At 37.5% G+C, this 25395-nt stretch overlaps 1 protein-coding gene across 11 annotated transcripts in view; it reads left to right on the forward strand.

Annotated features, from left to right (window-relative positions):
- DLC1 (DLC1 Rho GTPase activating protein) overlaps nt 1-25395 on the forward strand; it is a 484735-nt gene that overhangs the window by 367976 nt on the left and 91364 nt on the right. The window contains exon 7 of one of the 11 annotated variants that reach the window (XR_006596361.1): nt 24357-25294. The exons of the other annotated variants lie outside the window; for them this stretch is intronic. The gene's annotated coding sequence lies outside the window, so the exon portion shown is untranslated. The remainder of the gene's footprint in view (nt 1-24356; nt 25295-25395) is intronic. 11 annotated transcript variants of the gene reach the window in all.

Raw genomic sequence — 25395 nt, forward strand, 5'->3', positions numbered from 1 at the left:
CATGCACTCATAACAAGCTTTAGATTCTCTTTATAGATATATTCACATGTATGCCTAGAAGGAAACATTGACTATTCACAGATGTACACACATGCATTAATATATTTAATAGTAGACCTATTTCATAAGGTCTACTAAAGTTAGAACCTTCTGAAACAGGTAGTTCACCCGACCACAACCTCCCAAAACATTTCTTTCAAGGCAGTATTTTTTTTTTAATTTACAGGCTTTCAAAAAAATCATTAGAAAGACAGAAGTCCTCAGTGACCCTTAACATTCTTTTTATTTTCATATTCTTTAACATTCTTCATATTCTTTAATATCAAAATCAAATATTATATGAAATATAATTAATACAGGCAATATAAATTTATAGGTTTTTATGATCTTTCTCCCATCTTCAGCTCCTCCAGGTTTTAAGGAAATACTTGTAAAACTGTCTTACTTCTTTGCATTTATTAGGCATGCTAAAACAGGTGTGTGTGTGTGTGTGTGTGTGTGTGTGTGTGTCTGTGTATGTGCGTGGTCTGTATTCAAATTCCATTACTGTTTTAATTTTTTAATTCAGTCCTTAAATCTCTGTTCCAAAGTCATGACTCATGATTGATCTGAAACTCTGGACGCTGCAGAAAGGAAGCAAAAGCTTGATAGAATATCAGATAAGAAGAATTTAAAGTTGGAGAGTGATCATTGTGCCTCTGGGTAATTTTTAACCCTAAAACCGTGCACCAAAGACAGGAAAGTGAACTGTACTAGCTTTTAAAATGGAAACTGTGAATCTGAAACTTTTTTGTAAGGTTCAATACTCTTTTACTGAAAAAAAGGTGATTGACAAGTACAAAAAATTGTGTTGATCTTCACAATGTTCTTTTGAAGACCAACTGAAAGAGAGACCAGAAGGAGCCTGATAACAAAAATATTTACCTGTGTTTCCAAATTCAGTTCTCTTCTGCCTACAAACTCATAGGTGATAAGATAAGAATAAGTTTTTTGAAATTCATTTTAGTGCCCATATTTGGAGATTACATCTCTTTAAGTCTGCATGCAAATGTGTATATAACCTTTTATTTTAAACATCTTGGTGCTTTAGAAAAACAACAACAGGACGGCTCAAAAGATATTGTACAAATGTGGCCTTGTTTCCTGAGAAATCATGTCAGCCCATGATTTATCATTCACAAGGGTAAAAATGGGGTGAACTTTGAATAAAAATACTACGGTGAATTGGAAAAAATACCAGATATTTGGCACTTTGACCCAAATAGCATATCGACTGGTAATTTAACTTCTCAGAAGTCATAACATACCGTGGTCTCCAAACTTTTTAAACTGAGTGCACACGAGTCAAATATTTTCAGGCGCACACTGTATATTACATGTGTTAGCATTCACGTGTCTCTAAAATAGGGCTTCTCAGCCTCTGCACTACTGGGGTTTGGGGCCAGATCATTTGTCACAAGGCCTGTCCTGTGCATTGTAGGAGGTTGAACAGCATCCTTGGCCTCTGTTGGCTACATGTCAGCCATGTCTTTCCCAGTTGCCAGCAGCCTGTAAACATCTCTAGACTCTGCCAAATGCCCCCCAGAGACAAAACTGTCCCCGTTTAGAGCCTCTTCTCTAAATCATTTCATATACTGTAAATATACTAAAAAATGTCTATTTTTAAGGTTGAGTTTATTTTACTTGTTTAGTAGTGCCCCCTAAAAACATTTTGCTGTCCTATAAATGTTATTAATAATTTTCAGAGAAAGAATAGTGACAGAATATGCTTTAAATTGTCTTTTACACCTTTGTGTAACAAAAGGTGGCACCCTGACTCAAACTTCAGTTTATCTCAACACTTACTTTTAAAGACCATCAGGGTAGAAAATAGTGTGTAACTCGATATGGACAGAATGCAACTTTTTAAATTAATCACGATACAGAATTTTCTATCCAGTGTAACAATCATCCAAAAGGGTTTTGCTGAAATTTTACTCGTAAATCTCTCCTTTGATATCTTGAAAACAAATAAGAAACTGATTTTTATATTTTTAACTATATTATTAAAATTATTTTAATATTATAAAATATTATTAAAAATATTTTATATTTTTAAATATAAAAATATATTTATATTTTTTAAATATTTTTATATTTTTAAATATTTTATATTTATATATGCTCTGAAATCACTATAGCTCTTCATTTAGAAAAAAATTTAGCTGGTGAGAAAACTAATCAAATTTTCTAATGCTACTTATGGGAGTTTTAATAGGTAATATGTACACATCATTTTCAATAATAAATTCACATAACAATGCACACATGTCCAAAATATTTTAAGAATGCTTTGTATATAACACAAGTCGTTGTTTGTTTTATAAAGCAGTTACTTCTTCACTCACTGTTTAAATGCCACTTTTATCTTGGAGAAACACATTGTATAGACTTTTGAAAAATATATGCTCAGTTAACATAATAGTGACAGCTCTTTGTCATCACAGAAATGTCAGCAAATTTGAAATATTTGCTATTTTACTAACAAAAAATGAGTAAACTATTTTTGGATTCGAGTTCTTTGCTATGAGGATCACCAATGAGGATGGTAAATGGTTTTTCTGGTCACTCTCTACCTCATTTCATATACTGTAAAGAAATCATTGTATTTTATTAATTTTTAAATTACAATATTGGAATATCAGTGTCAACCTGTAGTTTTTCTGCACTTTTGGCTTTGGCTTCTTTGCTAAAATAGCTCATCTACAATTTTCCAGTGTTGTCTCTGTAAACTTAGCCTAGAATTCTTTCTGTGGTTAAATTCATAGTTTTTCTGAAAATATTATTTTTATTAAAAGAGTCATTTATTGAGAAGATCACCTCATTGGTTTTTCTTTCCTTTAGTGACTCATAACAAAAGTGGGAAGGTAATCATTTATATTCCATCATTGAAACAAAATTTAGCAAATCTTATTATAGTCTGAGACCTATTAGAAATGTCAGCACTTTCATTTAACTACATCTGCCAAACCTCTTACACTATATAATTTGCTACAAAACTTGTTTCTTCAATTTTTAACAATGTTTACCGTTTAATGCATTTCCTACTAGTGTTTACTATCAAAGGAATGTATTGTAGTTTGACATCATCTTGTTTTTCAAGGATTCTCTTAGCCATTTTTGTCTTGGCATAAAGAACAAGTGTTTCCTTAATGTACCTTTAAGTCGTAAGGGATATTTTTCAAGTGTGGCTTCTAAACGTTTATCATTAAACATTAGATTGAGTATCACATAACCATACATCATGGAAGAAATCAAGAGACTATGCTTTGGATGTGTAGGCTTAAAATTTCTTGCTAATCGTGATGACCTTGTTCTATCCTTGTCTGATCCCTCAAGGCACATTCTTCCCCTAGGTCACGCGTCACTCTGAAAAATAGTGAACGCATGTTAATATTTTCATAGTCCTTTTGATAAGTTCATGGTGGAGGTGGGGGAATGAAGGCAGACATTTTGCCAAATCTGATTAGACTGTCAACACATAAAGAGTTTGTTTTAGGAGTAAAAGAAACACCAACTTCTTGCTCTTCACTTTGTATCAAGTCAACAGTATCATTTTCAGTCAAATTTCTTTTCAAATGCAAGAGATCCCTTATACTTACTTATGTTTATCCATACGTAAATTGAAATATATATGTATATGCTGAAAGCAAATGAGTACCAGAGACTGCCAACCCATCCAAGCCATGAAATTCCCAGTCTTCCTCAGTAGACTTAGAGTTCTGTGAACACAGGACATGTGGAATGAAGGTGGGAATCAATGTCAGTCTACATATTAAATATTAGCAATGCCTGATTTCATTCTCTGTTAATAAAAAATAAATAAACTACGAATAGAAGTTAATCATATTTTCTTCTCAGACCCCAAAGCATCCTCTTCCCTACTCTCTGGGACCCCACTTTCAGTGCCTCTACCCTGGAATGAGTGCTAGCTACTCTTAGAGGTGCAAATGATGTACATTAGACCACATTGCAGACTGAAATGATCTCTCTTTTCCTATCTACCATTAAAACTTGCAGGGAAGTTTGTTTTTTCTGGTATGACCACCCAATAATGCCATCTGGTCCATAACAGTTTCATTTTTACATGTGATCACAAAATGCTCCATTGCAAGACTGGCCAAATTCAGGCAGTATGATCAAGAAGGTGCTAAGAAGCAAGCCAATTAGTGTCATAGTTATAGTTACAGTACAAAATACAAGACAGGTGCTTGTACCATTAACCAATTGAAAAGCATTCTCTCCACTTAGTCATATGTAAAGGCAATGAAGGAATTTGACCACAAACATTCTCATAAAATTTTAAAAACAGTTCCCTGGCTGAGTTAATATAGGAATGGAATGGTTCAGAATTTCCAGCCAAAGTGTGACAAGTAATTGGTGAAATCAGCAAAATATCTAGTGACCATTTAACAAGACGTTATGTTTTCAGATGATTAAAGTGCAGCATTTTTTTGCCAGTGATTTATTTCGTTTGTAAAGTATCCTACTCATAATGAAATGAAATAGCCATGACTTTAGCTTAATAAAATATTTTATTGCTTTTAAAACCTGTGAGATTGTGTGTGTGTGTGTGTGTGTATGTGTGTGTGTGTGTGTGTGTGTGTGTGTGTGTGTGTGTGTGTGTGTAGGAATGGGTAAAAAAGCTGAACTTAGCCTGAAACTGTCTACATCTACAGTAATTTATTTCTGTGTAGAAGGTTTTTATAAAATCTGGAATTTGAGCTTTACCCTTATCAATAATGGTCTACTGAATACTAAAGCTATCTTTAAAGTGTGAGGGAAATAGTGTGTTTAACCTTAACCTATGTTTGGGGTTCTTGTTACTTTGACCTTCAAATAACTGAAAGTAAGGGGGCTTTGTAAAGACATTCGCTCATGTCAGAGGTTAGCACTACCCACAGGTTTTCTGTTTTCCAACCCTCCGGCCCACACAGACCCTGTATGTTAGCACACCAAGCAGAATTTATTGGTCCATGGGTCCATGTGTCCTAATCCTTGAAGTTTACTACACCAAATGAAGATTTTGGAAGTATTTCTGGCTTTGTAGCAATATTTTCCTTAAGAAGAATCTCTTCCCCCTGAGCATTTTTGCCCCTCCAAGCCTCAAGACTCTCTTGAAAGCCATTCCCATGACAGGCGTACTACAATGATTCTGTTGACCGAAAACACATCAAAGACCCAAGAAGTTAATAATGCTTATGAGTATGTGCAAGACTCGTAATGAAGTCTCGCTTTCGGGTAATAGCAGAGTCAGGGAAATGAGTCAGCACAAACCATTAACAACTCCCCCAGGACAGAAATTGGACTTAAAATTCACACAAAACTACAGAGTTGTTTTCTTATCATGTTATTTCCCATCCATTCTGTTTTGTTTCCCAAAAGGTTTGTTTCGTGTAAGGGACAAGAGTCCTATCACAAAGCTATTTAAAAAGGAATTTCCTCTTCTGCCTATAACCCTGAGGAACCCTTGCCTTAAAAAGTAAAATCCTGTGTTTACCACTAGCACAGATGGAGAAGAAAGATATTCTTAGAGTGACACTGGCAAGAGGAGAGGACGGGACCCCCGCCCACTCTGTCACTTTTGTTCACATAGAAACAGCTGACTCGTCATTTAGACAGGACTGTCCACCACCTCCAGCTTTGTTCAACTTCTTCCTTTCCAGAGAAAATTCATTCGTCGTCTCCCCTTCAGGAAATAGCCAAAGCTAGAAATACAAATCCCCAGTGCAATTCCAAAACCAATAGAAGGAATCTAGATACTTCTTGTCACCTTTATTTCCCTTCCGTTTCTAATTTCCTAATGAATTCCCTATTCCTTTTCTTGACTGAGGAGAGCCCAGGTACTATTTGGGAAAAAAATAATCCAAATAAAAATTTTAAAAGCAAGACGATGATTATTGACACTTGATGCTAAGTTACCTCTAGTATCTTATAACCTAAAATGGAAAAAAAAATAGAAACTAGTAACTGAATAATATGGAAGTGAACACAACCTGAATACTATGATGTCAACACTATCTTTGGTTTAAAAAAAAAAGGCAAAGAGGGATAAAGTGTCTGAGGTGAGTGTTCAGGAGATGAAAAGGAGTGTATCCCACTTTCCTACTATTAATTTTTCATCAAAGACTGACTCTAAAACTAACATCTCAAGCTCTCCTTGAAAAAGAGAGGAAATGTAATGTGTTAAAAGAGAGAAGTCTCTGTTTTGATACATGTAAAGTCATGATGTGAGAAGCAAAATAAATGTTGAATCAATGAATGAGTAAGTGGAAGGATGGACAGATGGACGGATGGATGGATGGACAGATGGATGATGGACGGATGGATGAATGAATGAATAGATGGATTAATTAATCAACAAGGAGTAAAAAAAGATGAAGAAGCCCAAAGGGAAGCAAAGGTGACAGGCAGGTTAGGAAATATGTAGGGATAAAAGAAGGAAGGTAATTTAAGGTCTGGAGAATGAAGACTCAGGTCATTTGGCTTATGTTCAGGAATACTTTTTATACAACATTCAATATGTATTTTAAGGACACTATTGGAAATGTGTAGGTTAGCACTACAGAAGTATAGACAAGAATGTTCAGAATATATTCTAGAGATTTTAGAGACTCCAAATATCTCAGTGTCATAAATTATTTTTCTTTTTAAAGGCTAGTCCACAACAGTATTTAAATAACTATAATAGTGACTAAATTTTATCCTACCATATTAGGAATTAAAAGTTTCTCTTCTTAGTCACATTCTTGGGTATATTTTAGGGTTTTTATAGTTGTTAAATATCACCTTCTTAAATTTACTTTCTTAATGAAGTAAGTTCTTGATTGATTATTATCACGAGGCATAAAATATTTATGAAGTACTTATTCTTATGCATGATTTTATTTTGTTTTTATTTGTGTTTTATGCTCAGGTGGCCTTTGCAAAGTAAACTGTAATGAATATTTTTGTTTCAGTTTTTATTCTATTCAGTGGAGGATTCTTAACATAGTAACTTGACATTACATATTTTACAATTTTATTTTTTCATGCAGAAGTAATTTCAAAACAGAATGGCTGCTTTGAACACTCTCAAATGCAATTCTGAATGCTTCCTACAACCTTGAATGAAGTCCCAAACAAATCAGAAACAGGTTTTTTGGATTTTTTTTCTTTTTTCTTTTTTTTCCCTCTAATTGTCAGTTTGCTTTATTATTTGAAAGGTGGGGGGGGGGGAATCTAAAAATTAAAGCCCTACTTGTTTCATAATAACTATCCACATGCAACTCAATGTATTCAATCCGTTGAATCAACTCCGTCTGTCTTCTGTGCTCTGTAATTATAGTTGAGGCTATAAATGGAAAACTGCAGCCAAACCTTGGTCCCATAGCCTGCATGGTGTCAGAATGGAAGCCAATCTTGTCGACGCTGTTCATGTCCAAAGTTCCACTGAGAGAAAACATCAGTGTTTCAGTCTATTTCCTTACGAATATGGGCTCCAAAGCCAGATTACCTGGGTATGATTCACAGTTCTGCCACTCTTTTTCTTTTTTAATTTTTTTAATGTTTATTTTTTTGAGAGAGAGAGAGCGTAAATGAGGGGCAGAAAGAAAAGGAGACACAGAATCGGAAGCAGGCTCCAGGCTCTGAACTGTCAGTACAGAGCCCGACGCTGGGCTGGAACTCAAGGACCAGGAGATAACGACCTGAGCTAAAGTCGGCCACTTAACCAGCTGAGCCACGCAGGTGCCCTGCAGTTCTGCCACTCTTTAGCTGAGTGACTTCAAGCAGATTATAGAACCGTTCAGCACTTCAATGTCCTGATCTATAAAATAAAGATAATAGTTTGAGATTATTAACAATCTTGTGGGATTGTTACGAGAATGAAATGAATTGATCTAAATCTCTTAGAACATTGCCTGGCGTATTGTAAACCATAAATGCAGGCTGTTAGAGTCATTGTTACTTTTCTTGAAATGTTTCATTACCACAATTTTCATAAACAAAAACATGGTAATACTTAAAATAGCCAAACTGAGCGTTATAACGTGCTATGAAAAGTGGTGTATAGAATAGAAGAAGCAGGAGCCAGAGACAGGAGACCCAGTTTCAAGCTCAGCCATAAAAACCCATCAGCCCCGTGGTCTGTTTTTTTTTGTTTTGTTTTGTTTTGTTTTTTACCCATTTCCCTAACTCCTGTAAACACATAGTAATGATATACTCCCCTCACTGCCCTATGTGGAAGACATACATGAAAATAATTTTAATGTAAAACAAGAATAATTTTTAATATAAAATAAGAGCTGTGTGATAAAAGTGTATACACAGTGTGATGAGAACAAAGAGAAGACAGTAAAAAAGTCTGGACTAGTGGAATAGTAAGAAATGATCCCTAAGGGAAGTGATGTTTCAATGGTTGTTCTAAGGAATGAAGAGAAATTTGCCAGTCAGTGTATTCGGTGGCATAAAAAAAAGTCATGTCTGGGGATCAGTGATTAAGATGAGTTTATATGTGACAGTCCACTCTAAGCTGTAAATCGCTATTAGTTGTAAAATCTGGTTGAAATTCATGATCTAAATGCCAGGCCAAGGAGTTGCACCTTTATATGAGTTCTTGATGTATTGGGAGAGAGAACCTCTAGAACCAGAGCAACATCTCCACTTTGCCTTTCTAAACAGTGCAGTTCAAACCAAATGGCTGAGGGGACACCTGGGTAGCTTAGTCAGTTAAGTTTCTGACTTTGGCTCAGGTCATGATCTCACAGTCCGTGAGTTCAGGCCCCACATCGTTGGGGTCTGTGCTGACAATTCAGAGCCTGGAGCCTGCTTCAGATTCTATTTCTCCATCTCTGTCTTCCCCTCCCCCATTCACACTCTGTCTCTCAAAAATAAATAAACGTTGAAATTTTTTTTTAAATGGCTAAGTTATGAACGCCAGAATTACTGCTGTCAATTTGGAGAGTGAACGTTTTTTCCCTTTGTCCCCTGGCCAACAGTACTTTAAAAATTAATTATTAGCTCAGATCATGTTCCTGATTGTAAGTCTCTTCTAGAACTAACATTAGCTCCCAGATGATTTTCATTTATTTTCTTAAATTTTTATTTTCTTCGATCTCATTCCCTTTTTAGAAAATAAGCCAAGGGCTGGAATACCTAACAATTAGGGACTCTCATCACCTTAGGATAGCTACTGTTAGTAAACTGTGTTGAGATAACTGCATCCAAAAGCAAATAAGGTGGACACTTTTAGTCACATTTATTGAAGCTTTCTGAGATGTTGCAAATGGCTCAGTGACACATACACTCTTTACTAGATGCCCTTGGAAATCTAGCTTGGAAAGTATTCCCAGAATTCAATAAAAAATATGAGAAAGACAAGAGGAACTGAAATGTTTTACAGATACTCAACCATCCATCAAAAAAATGAGCACTGAGGACATATCATAGGCCAGGTACTTTGCAAGGAGATGTAAAGAAACACCAAGTAGAGAAAAAATAAACTGGAGAAAATTCTGGGATGGTTTTTACTTTCTCTGAAGTCGTGAAACCAAATTAAATCCCCATCTGTGCCTCCTGTCCCAAACGTCCCCACCACTAGAAATATTCCCAGCACATTTCAAGCCATGATTGTAGGGGACTTCACATAAAGACGTACTTAAGGATATTTTGATATTAGGTTTGTGGTGTCACAAAGTAGTATACCATGACTGTGACATGGGGAGAAGTTCTCTTAGCCCCAAAGGATAATCAGCACCAGGATATCAAAGGTTCACTGGAGAAGAGTTTCTTTCTGTTTTCAGAAGAAATATAACATCTGAAAGAAGCTGTGAAAGGAGTATCTGCTGAAAATTAAGAATCATAGAACCACAGGATCACAGGATGGGAGGAAGCACAGACATGGTACACAGCCTATTGTCAGCTTGTAGGATACTGTTGATAAAAGAATAGTCATCTGTCCCCCAAATGATGGCCTGGGGAGCGGCAGTCATAGACAATATAGTTTACATTGGTGGACGGTGTAATAAGGACAATGTAGTGAATTGTGGTGTTTTTATTTTTTGAGAGGAAAGAACAATTATTTTAATACAGAAAAATACGAAAGAATAATATAACAAACATCCTTGCATCCCGCATCCAGAATTGACAAATGTGGACATTTTCTCATATTGTGCTATCATTTTTTTACATAAAATATTGTGGATAAAGGTGAAGTTCTTTTCAATACCACTATAGTCCCTTACTCCTCTCCCCATCTAGAGGCAACCACACTCATGAGTTGGCATTTCTTCTCCCATCGACGAGTGTGTGGGTGTGTGTGTGTGCGTGTGTGTGTGTGTGTGTGTGTGTATGTATCAGTTGTGTTTTAATTTACATCAATGGCATATCTTTCAGAGAGCTGAATTTTTTCACTGTTCAAGAACTATATATTCTTACAATATGTCTTTTCTATTCTTCTTAGCTTAAAACATCTTTTATATTGTAAAAGGTGGGAATTAAGATATCTTTAACTGGCAAAAATTTGAAGCTGCATCCTGTGTTTCTACAATGATCCTTTGTTGTTTTTTTGTTTTTGTTTTTGTTTTGTTTTGTTTTTTGTTTTTTTCACTGAACCCTGAAACCTAGAAGTAGGGGAATTAAATCACAGTGTATCTTCTATATAGCGATCAAGCATTCACTTGGATCCCTCCAGGGAAGGGGATTCTACTTGGTACTGTGGTGTCATCTCTAAGGAGTTATTAGAAAGTAGTGCCCTGAGTTGGTCTGAAATCTGTTTCCATGTGGCTTCCTCTGTTCTATACTTTGGACTGTATGCTTAGAGGTCACACAAGTAAAATCAAATTTAATTCTTCACAAAGGTCTTACCACTAGAGAGAGAAACTCTGAGGTTTTTCTCAGAATCTTCTTTCCTACAAATTTGAGCATCCTTCCTTCTGGCAACTTCATGGAACATGGTTCTAGTAACAACAAGCTATATTCACAGTCGCTTCAGCGTATTGTTCATCAATGACAGGAGCTATTTATTGATATATGAAGGTTCAATGATGCCATTGCAGCTGTTGCTACTTGTAAGAACATGCTTGATGAGATGACTCATATGTTTTTGATCTTTCAAAACAATGACTGCCATCCCCAGCTGCAGACAAAATACACTAGTCGTCCTCAGTGGGTGTCCCAGGGTGTCCACGTGACTCCAAAGCTACTCGGCAAATTGGGGATAAGTTTGGGATTAGAAGCCAAAGACTTTGAGGTTCTAGCTGTTCCTTCCATGTTCCATGAAGAATAATTGCTAGGAGTAAGGATGCTCAGATTTGTAGGAAAGAAGATTCAGAGAAAATCTCATGGTTTCTCTCTCTGGTAGAGATATGGTATCAGCTCTGGCCAAACAAGTAAGAAATAGCTATATCGAAGGGGAAAACCATGCTCAGTTATTTTTCTCAGTGTATGCGCACCATGTGTTTTTTTTTTTAAAGAAAAGTTGATTTTCCAAGGTTTACTTTTCTATCCATAACAAAACAGGATAATTCAAGCTTACAGCGCTCTGTCAAGTTGACTATGAAAGGGATAAAATTCATTGTTTCTGTTTAATCCCCCAAACGGAGTCCTTGTCCTTTTGCCAGCATTGCCGGCCTCTCACTGTGACATCCTTCCAGATCAGGTGTGTTGACTCAGACTCAAAACAGCATTTGCAAACGTTTTTGGAACATATCCAATCCCAGCATACACAACTCACCAGGGCCTGCTTTTACTCCAGTCCTGATGTCTGATGCCATCAGGAAAAGCATTCTTCACAAAAATGCAAGGTATTATTTTCACATAATATTCCAGGAGATCAGTAACGATATGTGCAAAGGGTGAGAGATGATTCATGACTGCCCACTCAGCTCCCGAGGAAGTTTCTGAAGCTGATGAATCATTCCACATGGCAACTGGCACGAGGGCCTTGGAAACTGTTTTGATGGCAAAAGCAGTGCTCTCGCTTTCCTGAGGATGGTGATGGATGCCCCCCCAACCCCCAAGGACCTGGGTTCCCTGGAAAAATATGGTATTTGATAAATATTTTGAACCCAGATATGTTTTCTTACTAAGAGAGTAAGGGTACTTCCCTGTGGGTAGCTCTTTGTGAGCTGAAAAGTTTACTCGGATTCTGAGACCAAGTGTTGGCCGCTCTCTGTCACCCACTCTCTGGTGAATTTCTATATTATATTTAGTGCACATTTAAGCCCGTTCATAAGAAGCATGGTTTTATGAAACTGTGTATCAAGCATGTTTGTGGACTTTTTAGGGGCCACAGATATTCCCTATAGATGACCAAAATAGATGCTCATTTCCTTCGATGACTTACTTAAAATGGATTTTTGGTTGAACTCCAGTGAGTCCTGGCAGATCGCCACCTCCCAGGGTGCACCATGGTAATTACAACTTGTTGGCATTCTTTGCAGCAATTTCAGGAGGGATACCAAGAATTAAGCACACAGAGGTTGAATCATCCTTTCATCCTTTGAATGTACTCACTTCCTTTGGTTCTGGCCAGAGCTTTTTGGAAGATACTCTTGTGAACTTCCGTTGCTGGTGAAAGCAATAGAAAACAGAAGGCAATGACCAGGATTGGGTGGCTACAGCAGAAACAAAGATAAATGCCTCTGACCCACGGGCTGGAGGGAGTAAGGAACTTCAGCCACCACTGTTGTGATGCTCCTTCTGTCTGTTTAGTGCAGTAGGTAGATTATCTTTTAACTTTAGCAGTGTATTTTAAAGCCTATTTTTTTTTTTACCATCCTACAGCTCTAAAAGGGAACTCCCTTCTCTTAATTCAAAAAAGATTATTCAAGAATGTTTCTAATGTTCAAATTTGATAAAAGATACTGTCCTGTTAGTCTTCAAAGGACTTCCCTAGTGAAGGAGAGAAGGTGTCATCTGTTGAAAAATAATACTATGGGGGCACCTGGGTGGCTCAGTCAGTTGAGCGTCTGACTTCGGCTCAGGTCATGATCTCGCGGTTTGTGAGTTCGAGCCCTGCGTCGGGCTCTGTGCTGAGGGCTCGGAGCCCGGAGCCTGCTTTGGATTCTGTGTCTCCTCCTCTCTCTGCCCCTCCCCTGCTCATGCTCTGTCTCTCTCTGTCTCTCAATGATAAATAAACATTAAAAAAAAAATTAAAAAAAAAAAAGAAAAATAATACTATGTGATAATATTGTAAGAGCAGTCCCATGGAAACTCATATTCACTTTTCAAATGAATGCCAGTCAGTAAGAGTTAGCGTGTCCTGAGCTCCAGAGGTCTCTCCACTAGGAAGATCTGAAGAAGGAGGGAAGGCTGCAATCAGGTTGGACTGGAACAGAGAGGAAGAGGGTGCTATTGAGCAAGGAGATGAGACAGGAAAGAAGAGAGTCCATCAGCAGAAGAAATTTTATCAAGAAGCTAATTGTAAGGGCACTTGGGTGGCTCAGTCAGTTGAGCATCTGACTCTTGGTATCGGCTCAGGTCACGATCTCATGGTTCGTGAGTTCAAGCCCTGCTCTCTGCTGTCAGACAGAACCCACTTTGGGTCTGCTGTCCCCCCTCTCTCTGCCCCTCCCCTGTTCATTCTCTCTCTCTCTCTCTCTCTCTCTCTCTCTCTCTCAAATAAATAAATAAATAAATAAATAAATAAATAAATACTTTTAAAAAAGAAAATAAAAATAAAAGAAGATAATTGTAGTAGTTGCTCTAGCTATCATAACAAAGGCTGGGTGGCTTGAAAAGTTTATTTTCTCACGGTTCTGGAGGCTGGAGATCCAACATCAGTGTGTTGGCAGTGTTGGTTTCTTCTGAGGTCTCTGTCCTTGGCTTGCAGCCTCCTTCTTATTGCTTTGTCCTCTGTGTACTTGTGCCCCTAGAATCTTTTCCTCCTCTCATAAGGACATCAATCAAATGGATTAGGACCTACCCTAATAACCTGGTTTAGTTAAAAGACCTCTTTAAAGACCTCACCTCCAAATATGGTACCATTCTGATGTAGTAGGGGTTAGGACTTCAAAATATGAATTTGGGGAGACAAAGGTCAGCCTGAGCACTAATGAAACTCACACTTCAGAAGCCCCAACTTAGGTGGACCTCTATGAGGGTCAGGAGTTGCGGTGTTCAAGGCGGGGAGGAGAAGCTATGTTGGAATCACTTCTATGTAAATGTGTCTGGTAAATTGCCAAGAGATATCAAAAGAGAAGACCTGAATCTTTAAATCTCCGGTAATTCCTTGTTATGTCTTTTCTCTTTCTAAATCAGTATTAATTTTCACACCTAACGTTGTGTTAATAGCTGATGTCTTTTTCTTAAAGAGGGCACCATCCAAAATTGCATTCTGTTAGGTTTCACAAAACCTGGGTCTACTCTTTGTGTATAAAATACGTCCCATATGTCAGAGAGTCTCTGTGAGATAAACAATGTAAAATCTCTCATTAATGATCTTTTTTTTCCTTTTTTTTTCAAGTTCAGCCGTCTTCTCAGCATATCCACATTTATCATCCATAGATGTTTACTCAGATTAGGTTTCATCCTGGACCTCTCATTAATGATCTTTCTAGAGATTACCTATCGAGATGATGATATTTGGGATATGTTGGGTGAACTAAGCTACATTATTAAAATGAATTTCACCTTTCTTTTTTAAAGTGGCTACTAGAAAATTTAAAATAAAAAGGTAGCCTACGTCATATTCTTATTGGAGAGCCATGCCTCCAAACTCTCATAACACATCTATTCCCGACCAGATGCTTCTCTTCTGCCCTGCTGAAGCCTAGAGCTTGTAGGAAAGCAAAGGCCAAGAGTCCTGTCTTCTCTCTCTCTCTCTCTCTTTTTTCTTTTGTTAACAGAAGTATAGTTGACACACAGTGTTACATCAGTTTTAGGTGTACAACATAGTTATTCCACAAGTTTGTACTTCATGCTGTACTCACCAAAGTCTGTCTTCTTTTGCCTCTATGCTAATCACCTTCTTAATTTGGATCTGAATGTATTTTTACCTAATTATAGCTGCATTTAGTGGTGAGGGCCAGAGAATCATCCCTAGAGCTTCTTGTGTTAAAGAGGCTTTTTCTTGGCTGTGATTCCAGTGATGCTGGTGCTAAGAGAAGAATATTTGGAGTTTAAAACAAATGACTGAAAAGCAGATAAACAAAATGAATCTGTATATAACTTCCCAGGAAGAGGCTATTTTAACCTCTGTTGTTGAATAGGCTTTACTTAAGAACCATTCACAGAGAGCTGAAATGCTCACAGTTGTTTTATCACGGAAAATTTTTATGCTATAGAAGTGACTTCGGTGAGTTGAAGTCTAATGTATGTTAAAGATCTTCAAATAATTGTTTGAGAAGAGTCTTGATCCAGAGGAGCAGTTTCTTTTTTTAATATTTCATAAAATACACATTTCACATAAATCTGTAAAAAGTAACAACATGAACATCCTTGTACTCACCGTCCAGCCTAAGGAATTAAACATTTCCAATATCTTAGCAAGTTCCTCCCACCTCCCAGACTAACCACTGGTCAAAATTTTATGCTTATCATTATTTTCCTTTTAGTAAGAATTTTACTACCAGAGGAGCTGCTTTCAAAGCTGGTTTAGCCATTTAAAACTGCCTGTCTTATATGGGCCCACTTAAAATACTTACCCTAGATTTTATATAGCAACTTAAACTCCCAAAGCAACTGTTCTATTTTTACGAATATTTTTCCATTAAGGAGAAAGAGGTGGAGGGAAGGAGGGCAAGAATAAAAAATATTATTAACTTGTATGATTGTGCTTTTATATAAGAAAGTGCCACCACAGAGAGAAACGCAATTATTCAGGCTGGAGCTAGAGGGTTGAAGGGCCAAGAAAACACCAGTGAGCCGCCACTGGAAATTGCATCAAAAAGTCTGGCACATAATAAATATTCCACAAATGTTAGTGGCTCTCCTGAAGAGGTAGCCATGGTGAATGCCTCAAGTATTCCCCAGTGATTATGATTAATTTCCTCACTCCTACTCTCTTGATAGTAGAAGCCCAGAATGTCTCTAGCCTCAATTTATTTCCTAAATTCTATCTCCATTTTTATATAATGTAAAATGTAATATTTATATACGTGTTGGTTAACTGACTTTCTCTGTCTCTCCTCTTTATCATCTATGTGATCCTCTACCATCCTTCTGTGCATCTTGGAATGCATACTCCAAAAACCAGAGTGTATTTTTCTTCAACATTTCACCTCAACAGATATTAATGACCACCTACTCTTTGCCAGGTGCTGTATTAAACTTGCAAGACAGAATGATGAATATGACATGATCCCGGCCCCAAAGGAACTTATATTCTAGTGAGAAAAGCAGAGAGGTTAAAGAGACTTTTTCACTCAATGGATATTTATTGAGTACCTAGAATGTGCCAAATGCTCTTGGGCTCCAAGGACAGACACATCCATGACTGAAACAGACAAACTTTCTGCTGTGATGGAGCTTACATACTACTAGTGAGAGGTAAACAATAGAGAAAAGAAGTAAATTATATATTATGTATACATTATTCTGTTGGAAGGCAGTGAGTGCTTTGGGGAAGAAAACTAAAGTAGGAAAGGGGAACAGCGTAGAAGTGTTGAGCAGAAGAGTAATGTGAGTGACATTTGGAATCAGGTGGTCAAGGAAGGACTCTCTGAGAAGGTGACATTTAAGTAAAGACCTGAAGGATGAGGCAGCAGCCATACACCTCTCTGGGGGAAGAGCTTTACAAGCAGAGAAAACAGCAAGTACAAAGGCCATGAAGTGACAGCAAGCCACAGGTTTCTTTTCTCCCCCAGGTTCCTTTTAAAGAAACATCAAAGAGGCCAATACAGGAACAGGAGAGAGTAAGGAAAAGGTAGTAGAAGAAAAAGTCAGAGAGGTGACAGAAAGAAGGACCTGGTAGGCTACTGAAAGGACTTTGGTTTTTACTCTAAGCAGGAGAGAAAGCCAATGGAGGCTGATCAGAGGAGTGATATTAGTTGACTTACGTTTTAATAGGATCAATCCAGCTGTTCACTGATAATAGACTCCAAAGGGACAAGAGTGGAGGCAAGGAAACTAGGAAGCTGTTGGAATACTCCAGGCAGGAAGTGATATTGGCTTACACTAGGTTGATAGTGATGGAGATGACAAGAGCGGGTTCAGTTGTGGATATATTTTGAAGGTTGAGACGAGATTTGCTGATGTGAGTCTGAGGCCTGAGAGAGAGAGAGAGAGAGGAAGCAGGAATAACTAGAAGATATTTTCAAAACATGGAGTTGTCAGGAACCAAGACGGACACAACTGAGAGAGAGAAATAGGTTTTGAGGGGGATATCTGGAGTTCATTATCAGTTCAGTCATTAAGTTTAAATACCTATTTGACAGTTGGGTAGAATTCAGAAAAGAAGTTTGAACTAGAGATATAAATTTGGGATAAATTTAGCATATGGATGGTAAAAAGGCCATGGCTGGATGAGCTCACCAAAAAGAGAGTTTAATTAGAAAACATATCAAAGATGTCTGAGCCCTTAGGCACTCCAACATTAAAAGTCTGGGGGATAGTAAAAGCCAGCAAGAGACTGGAAAATCGTGGCCAATGAGATAAGAGGAAAACCAAGAGAGCATACAGTTGACCCTGAACACACTGGGTTGGTGCACCAACCCCTGCACAGGTGAAAATCCAGTTATAACTTTTGACTCCACAAAGACTTAACTACTAATAGCTTACTATTAACTGGAGCCTTAGCGATAACATCAACAGCTGATTAACATCTATTTTGCATATGTATTATATACTATGTTCTTACAATAAAGTAGGCTAGAGAAAAGAAAATGTCATTAAGAAAATCATAAGAAAGAGGAAATATTTTTATAGTACTGTTCTGTGTTTGGATAAAAAATATTTTACCTATAAGTGGACTCATGCAGTTGCAACCTGTGTTGTTCAAGGGTCAACTGTAGGGCTCTGGAATCCAAAAGAAAAAAGCTTTTCATGGATGATTGATGGTGATTAACTTGTCGAATAATGCTGATAGGTCAAGAAGATGAAGCCATGGGGCACCTGGGTGGCTCAGTGGGTTAAGCATCCGACTTCAGCTCAGGTCATGATCTCATGGTTCGTGAGTTTGAGCCCCGCGTCGGGCTCTGCACTGATAGTGTGGATCCTGTTTGGGATTTTCTCTCCCTCTCTCTCTGTCCCTGTCTGTGTGCACGCTCTCTCTCTCTCTCTCTCTCTCTTCCTTAACAAAGGAGGAAGGAGAAGAAGGAGAAGAAGAAGGGAGGATAGAGGGTAGAGAAGGAGAAGAAGATGAAGAAGCCTTGAGAAGTCACCATTGGATTTGAGTGACTCCAGATGAGCAGCTCTGGGGGTGTGGTAGAAGGTAGGGTCTAATTGGAATGGGCAAAAAAGAGAAAGGAAAAAATGGAATTGAAGACAGTAGAGTGTAAAAGACTCTCACAGAGTTTAGCAGTAAAAGGAAACAGTTAAAGTAGATGAATTGAAATATCTGGAGAGGGAAATGAATTCAAGAGTTTTTATCTGATGGAAGCAACTTAGAAGAAAGAGAAAATTTGGTAATGCAGGAGAAAAGGGGAGAATTTCTGGAGCTCTTGAATGGGCAAGGGAAGGCAGGATCTAGTATGTACTTACCTTGGATGAATGCATAAATGACATTAAGGACAACCTGGCAAATAATCACATGATGAGAGAGATGAAGACAGTAGGAAATTATCAAGCAGAGGTGTTTCCCTCTCTCTGCTCTACTCCAAAAGACAATCTTTACTTATATCTTCCTTTTTCACACTTCTTATTGTTCCCATTAATTATTTGTGCCACTATGAAGTCCCATACCAGATGTTAATAGATACATATTTTAGTGAAAATAGGACCTTACTGCTGATAAACTTAAAAAATATATATGTATCTTCAATAGCAAAATAAAAAGGAGCTATCAATGTGTAATAAGCAGAAAATCCGAATGAAACTATAAAAAATCTGATCTATATTTTATGTCTGATGGTAAAGGTGTGGATTTGTCCATACACAATAACTCTCCATTTTCAGTGTTTAAATGCAGCAGATGTTCCATTTTCAGAAAATCAATTTCATGTGATTGTTTGGGTTTTAATAAGATTCTTAATATCAGTCAGTATAAGACACTATAGGCCTGTTAAGAACTGAGATGAATTGTACATGAATAAATATGATATAGCAAGTGCTTATATATGACCGAGTTGATTTGGTGACCAGTCCACTACAACATTCACTTTAGGAATCTCTTAAATTCAACTTGCTACTTCTCAGTGAATGTTATTACCAAGATTGTGTTCTTTCTACTCATGGTCTATTGGACAATGGCTCCCAAAAGTACTTAGTTTGGGGCTCATCATTATAATAGTTAACCTTTACTGAGGCACTTAGCCTCATGGTATGTCTGTAGGAGGAAGATTGTTTTTAACATTTCAAAGTGAGACTTCCTGAGTTTAAATAATGAGTCTAAGATTACACACTTGTGGAAATTCCTGGGACCCTCTACTATAGAACATCTACTATGGCTACAAAAAGGAAGACTTTGAAAATCAGAGGTGACTTCAACTTAAATTCTGAAAGCCACATAAAACTCTTTCAGGGTAGTCCTGTTGAAGAACAATTTAAAAGGCAGGCGTACTATTGCACTTTTGGAAAACAGCAAAGCACTTACTTAATCTTCCATGGCCGTTGAAGAATTTTCACACTTACTTTAAATTATGTTTCCTCTGTAAAATTAAGCAAAGTGTATAAAGGTTATTTTGCTTTAGATGTTATAGTTTAAACTCTTGCATCTAACAATAATTTATTATTAAAGCATTCTGTAAGGAGAGATTGTGTAAAAGAGAGAGGGAAAAGATAAGAATCATCAAAATCCCCCTTTTGGTTCTTTTTATCCAAAATAATTAAATGAACTTTCTTGGTAACAAGGTCATTATTTAGGAATAAAGCTGGGTACGAGGCGCCTCTCTGGCTCCTGGTTCAGTCAGCTGAGCATATGACTTGTGATCTCAGGGTGATGAGTTCAAGCCTCTTGATGGGTGTGGAGCCTACTCAAAAAAAGAAAAATAAGAGGAATAAAGCTGGGTAGCTGGATGATGGGTGCATGGATGGATGGATGATAGATATTTATATAAATATTTCTTAATGCCATTTGAAGAGTGAGTGAAAAACTTCAAGAAAGTTTTTGTGTATTTTGCTACAACTCTTTTCAGGCCAATTCCTTATCTTTAATTTACAATTCATCTCTTATCTGTTCTAAAGCTGTTGAAAACTCCAGACTCTTGCCATATGAAAGCACTGTCTTCCATGCAAGGTAATAAGGAACTAAAAAAAAAAAAAGTTAAGGAGGATTTTCTGTGAAAAAGTAAATGAATTTGTGTTCTGAGCCCTGTTTCTACAGATTTGTTGATCTACTGCCTCCCCTGCTTCCATGGATTCTGATATTCACAAATAAGTAGTAAATTCTCGACATGATAGTGTCCATAACAGGAGTAATCTGGTTGCCTAAAGCAAATGTCAGTTTTGGCAGAGGTCTTTTATCTGACTTATTTATTGACTCATAACATTGGTCTGTGCATTTCTTTTATATATTAAAATTAAAAACTTCTTTATATTTATTTTATATTTTAATGTTTATTTTGGAGAGAGATAGGAAGAGAGAGCATACACACACACACACACACACACGAGTGGGGAGGAGCAGAGAGACAGGGAGAGAGAGAATCCCAAGCAGGGTCCGTGTCGTCAGGGAGGAATGTGACACGGGGCTGGAATTCACAAACCCTGAGATCATGACTTGTGAGACCATGACCTGAGCCAAAATCAAGAGTCAGCTGCTTGCCTGACTGAGCCACCCAGGTGCCCCCGGTCTGTGTATTTCTTATACACAGTAGGAACCAGGAACACAATGCAAGCCAAGCAAATTCCCCTCTTTTGTGTCCCTCAAGCACAGAATCTGTAGTACTTTATTTGTTTATATGATACATATTTTGCTAGAGTTTCCTTATAAATCTTAAAAAATACAGAGCAACAAACCTGAAGGTCATCATTAGGTTTGATTTTTAACAGCATCTGACTTTAAAAGGCCACAGATCCAGAGTACTAAAAGCAATCTAGTTAATGTTCATTTCATCTCATATGTATAACCCACAGCGCTCCATGACACAGAAAAGGTGCTTGCCCTTAGGGGGCTAACAGTCTAATGGATAAGATAGGTACATAAACAGCTAATTAAAATTTCAGAAGTAACGGAGTCAGTGTTGTAACAGAGGTACGAACAAAGCACCGTGGAAGTGCAGAGCGTGACGATGAGCTTGACTGGACTTAAAGACAATCGGTAGGCTTCAGGAAAGCGATATCCTTTCGTGCGAACCTTGACATATGAATTGAGGAAGTAAAGAAATGTCTGCAAACACAATCTGCATTTGAAAAGTCCTTGGATTGCCAACAACCTATATGAGTTTACCTCTAGGTTTACCTCTAGGGCTGCCACTGATAGTCAGTAACTGATAGCAAATCCAGTATCACACAGTCAGTGACGTGCTCATGTTGTAAAGGGAATCAAACCATATAGGCACAGCAAGCATGCATGCTGAGTAATTGCCTTTTTCGCTCTTTAACAAAGAACAATATACATGCAGAAGAGCGCACGTCTCACTGGCCAGCTTGGTGAATCTTAAACACTGAACACACCCTTTTAACCAAGAACCCCCATCCAGAAGCAGAGTATTGCCAGTTTGGGAGAAGACCTCTCCCACCCCCTTGCAGTCACCACCACTACCCACCCCCAGAGTTCTTGATTTCTATTTTTTCCCTAAAGTTCCTGATGGCTAACAGTAGAGATTTATTCTGCTTTGACATAAACATAGTCACACGGTGTGCACTATTTTGTGTCTGTCTTCCTTCACTCAGAATTACGCTCGTGAGATTCACCCGTTGTTGCTATGTGTGGTGTCCCGTGTTTGTTCTCATTGCTCTGTAGCATTCTATTGAAAGGATATACTACAATTTATTTATCCACTCTACCGTTGATGTGTATTTGGATGGTTTCCAGTTTAGAGCTATTCCAGCCAATGCTGCTATGAGCATTCCAATGCTTGTGTTTGGGTGAACAGTTCTATAGATTTCTATTTTGGTAAATTTTTATTTGGTATATATTTGATAGAATTGTTGTATCCTACCAGATAGTTTTCCAGCTGCACCAGTATAGTCTCCTGCCGGCAGTTTGTGACATTGCATTTGCTCCACTAACAACACTTGATATTTCCCATTGGTTTCATTTTAGCTGTTCTGTAGATGCACAGAGAATTGTCTGTCTTTTTCTTACTGATTTTTAATGTATTCTTTATGTGTTCTAGATGTATTCTTTATGTATTCTAGATAAAAAAATTGTTGGATATGTATTGTGAAAAACCTTCTCCCACTCTTTTAATGGTATCTTCTGATAAGTGTTTACTTTTAACAAAGAGCATCTGTTATTTTTCTTTTATCATTAGTGCTTTTGGGGGCTGTCTATAAAGTCCTGGTCTACGTTTAGGACAGGAAGAATTTCTCCTTTTTTTCAAAAAGCTGTATTTGTTTGCTTTTTACATCTAGAGCTGTAACTCATGGAATTGATTTTTTTTTAATATGATATAAGGTCAGGGTTGAGATAAGCTTTTCTTTTCCTTTAGGGATATCCAAGTGACCCCGAACCATTTTATTGAAACAGGCAATTATTTCAATTAAGTTAAGACATACTATACCCACTGAAATAAGTAAGAAGCAAATATATCCCATCTTCTTAAATATTCTCTATCATCTGAAATTTTAGTTTAAGTGTCAGGGGCATTGTGTGTGTGTGTGTGTGTGTGTGTGTGTGTCTGTGTGTGTGTGTGCATGCCTGGGGGTGCAGGGTGGGGGGTAACTAACTCAAATTTCCAGAAAATAGTAGGGAGGAAATTAGGGAAGGAATAAGTTAATTTCACTACCATAAATCTATTCTACAGATACTAAATTGGAGTAGTTTTACTGTGATTCTGCATTTTTCATTCCGTCCAGAAATAGCGCTGGTTTTTACATGATTCCCAGTCCAACAACCAAAATTTCTCCTGGTTACACTAATGATTCAAACAGTATCTGAAATATAAAATAGCAAAATGGATAGGAATGTTGGCACTTTTGCCCTAGGTTACCACAATTTCATTCGCAGCCTTTGCTCTCATAGCGTGTTGCGTCCTTCAAATTCCATTTGAAAGAGTGATTGCTTAGTGATTTTTATATCAGTAATTCCCCAGACCTTGGGTGTGTTACCACATTTCTTATGCAGAAATTTGAGGGAAGTATGGCTGGAGATTATTATACTTATAAAATGTCTATCACCAATACGCTCCATTTGCTGAGAGCTGCTATAACTTAAACGTGGTTTTCAGTTCTGTGTAGTTCTTGTAATGATTAAAACAAGGAAAATTTTCATTTCTCAAATAGATGACATACAGAAGACTAATGTTACATAATCCAGTATCTACTTTTAGTTAAAAGACAGTTTCAGGGGCACCAGCTCTTGATTTCAGTTCAGGTCTCACTGTTCCTGAGGTGGAGCCCATGTCGGGCTCCACGATGACAGTGTGGAGCCTGCTTGGGATTATCTCTCTCCCTCTCTCTCTGCCCCTCCCCTACTCATGCACACATGCATGCTTGCTCTCTCTCTCTCTCTCTCTGACACACACACACACACACACACACACACACACACACTCTCAAAATAAATAAATAAACTTTAAGAAAAAACATTTTCAGAAAATGATGGAAAAGGTGTGATGTATATGATAAATTTTCATAGAACCCAAGTAAATAACAAAATTTGTTGCTAAAATAAAATTTAACCTCAAATTTCTCAGAGTAGACACACTGATACATTATTGTCACATAAAAATACTTTGTTTTACTCTGACACTCAGCTATAAGAAAACAAAAATTTAAAAATTATGGGACAGTTAAAAAATTTGAGCACTTGGGGCACCTGGGTGGCTCAGTCGATTGAGCACCGGCTTCGGCTCAGGTCATGATCTTGCAGTTCACAGGTGCAGGCCTTGCGTCGGGCTCTGTGCTGACAGCTCAGAGCCTGGAGCCTGCTTCAGATTCTATGTCTCCCCCTTTCGCTGCCCCTCTTCTCTCTCCCTTTCCCTCTCTCCCTGCCTCTCTCTCTCTCCCTCCCTCTCAAAAATAAACATTAAAAAAATAAAAGAAATGTGAGCACTTAGTAGATATTACAAGAAACTATCATTCATTTGTTCAGGTGTGATTATTGTTAAGTTTTTTTTTTAATTTAAATTTAGCTTTTGGAGATACATTCTGAAACACCTGTGAATGAAATAATATGATGTCTGGGTTTTCTTCACCGGAAGCCACTGGAGTTGGGATGGAGCGGATGGGATCTGGACAAAGCACAATTGACGATGAATTGATCATTGTTGAAGCTGAGTAACCGGTACATAGAAATTGATTATATCATCTTTCTCTGTGTTTGCTTAGGTTTGAAATTTTCCACCATAAAAGTTACAAAAATATTTTACTTCAGATACTCATTAACATGAGTATAACTAGCAGTGGCTGGTCCTCATTTCTTTATTTTTCTGGAACCACAATTTAATGCTTTTCCTGAGTTCTGTCAGTGTCTCTCACACATGTACTGTTTTCCTAAAATTGCCTGAGCTGTTTCATTTTGGAAATTTGTCCTTCCATCAAATTTAAAAGTCAAAATAACAACACCCAGACATATGAATGCATACAATACACACACAATCACATACTTATTATATATGCGTGCACCCCTGCAACAAAGGTGTACTGGACACAACAGAAATGTTAATGATATTCGTGGTTCAAATAGGAATTCATTTTTTTTTATTTTGAGGGCATTTTGCATGAATCCTTTTGGTGTATAGGTTCGGTAAGCAAAAAAATACCTACTGCAAACGGTCCCTACTTGACCTACTTATGTTAAGCCTACTTCTACTGAAAGGGAAAAAAACAAAAACCAAAAATACCTTGTTCGGTAACGTCTCAGGGTTGCTCCCCATTTACTTGCCCCGGCCCTGCCGTCTTCCGTGCCGGTACGTAACTGGTCCACTTTTGTCACAGGCACTCATCCTTCTAACTGGAAATGGTGGTTCAGAGAAAGGCTACTTCACTTATTCAAAGAGAATTCTTTCCAGTTTGAAGATGTAGTCTCAGTGCAACTGTGTCTTTAATGAGGAATAATCCAAGTAACAAGGTGAGCGTGTATTATGGATGATACATAAGCACAGTCTGTGTGCATACATAATTACACCCCACAGAGAAACATCTTACTCATTCACTAATTGTAAATATAAT

Source organism: Felis catus, chromosome B1 (genome assembly GCF_018350175.1).
Source record: "Felis catus isolate Fca126 chromosome B1, F.catus_Fca126_mat1.0, whole genome shotgun sequence".
Lineage (NCBI taxonomy): Eukaryota > Metazoa > Chordata > Mammalia > Carnivora > Felidae > Felis > Felis catus.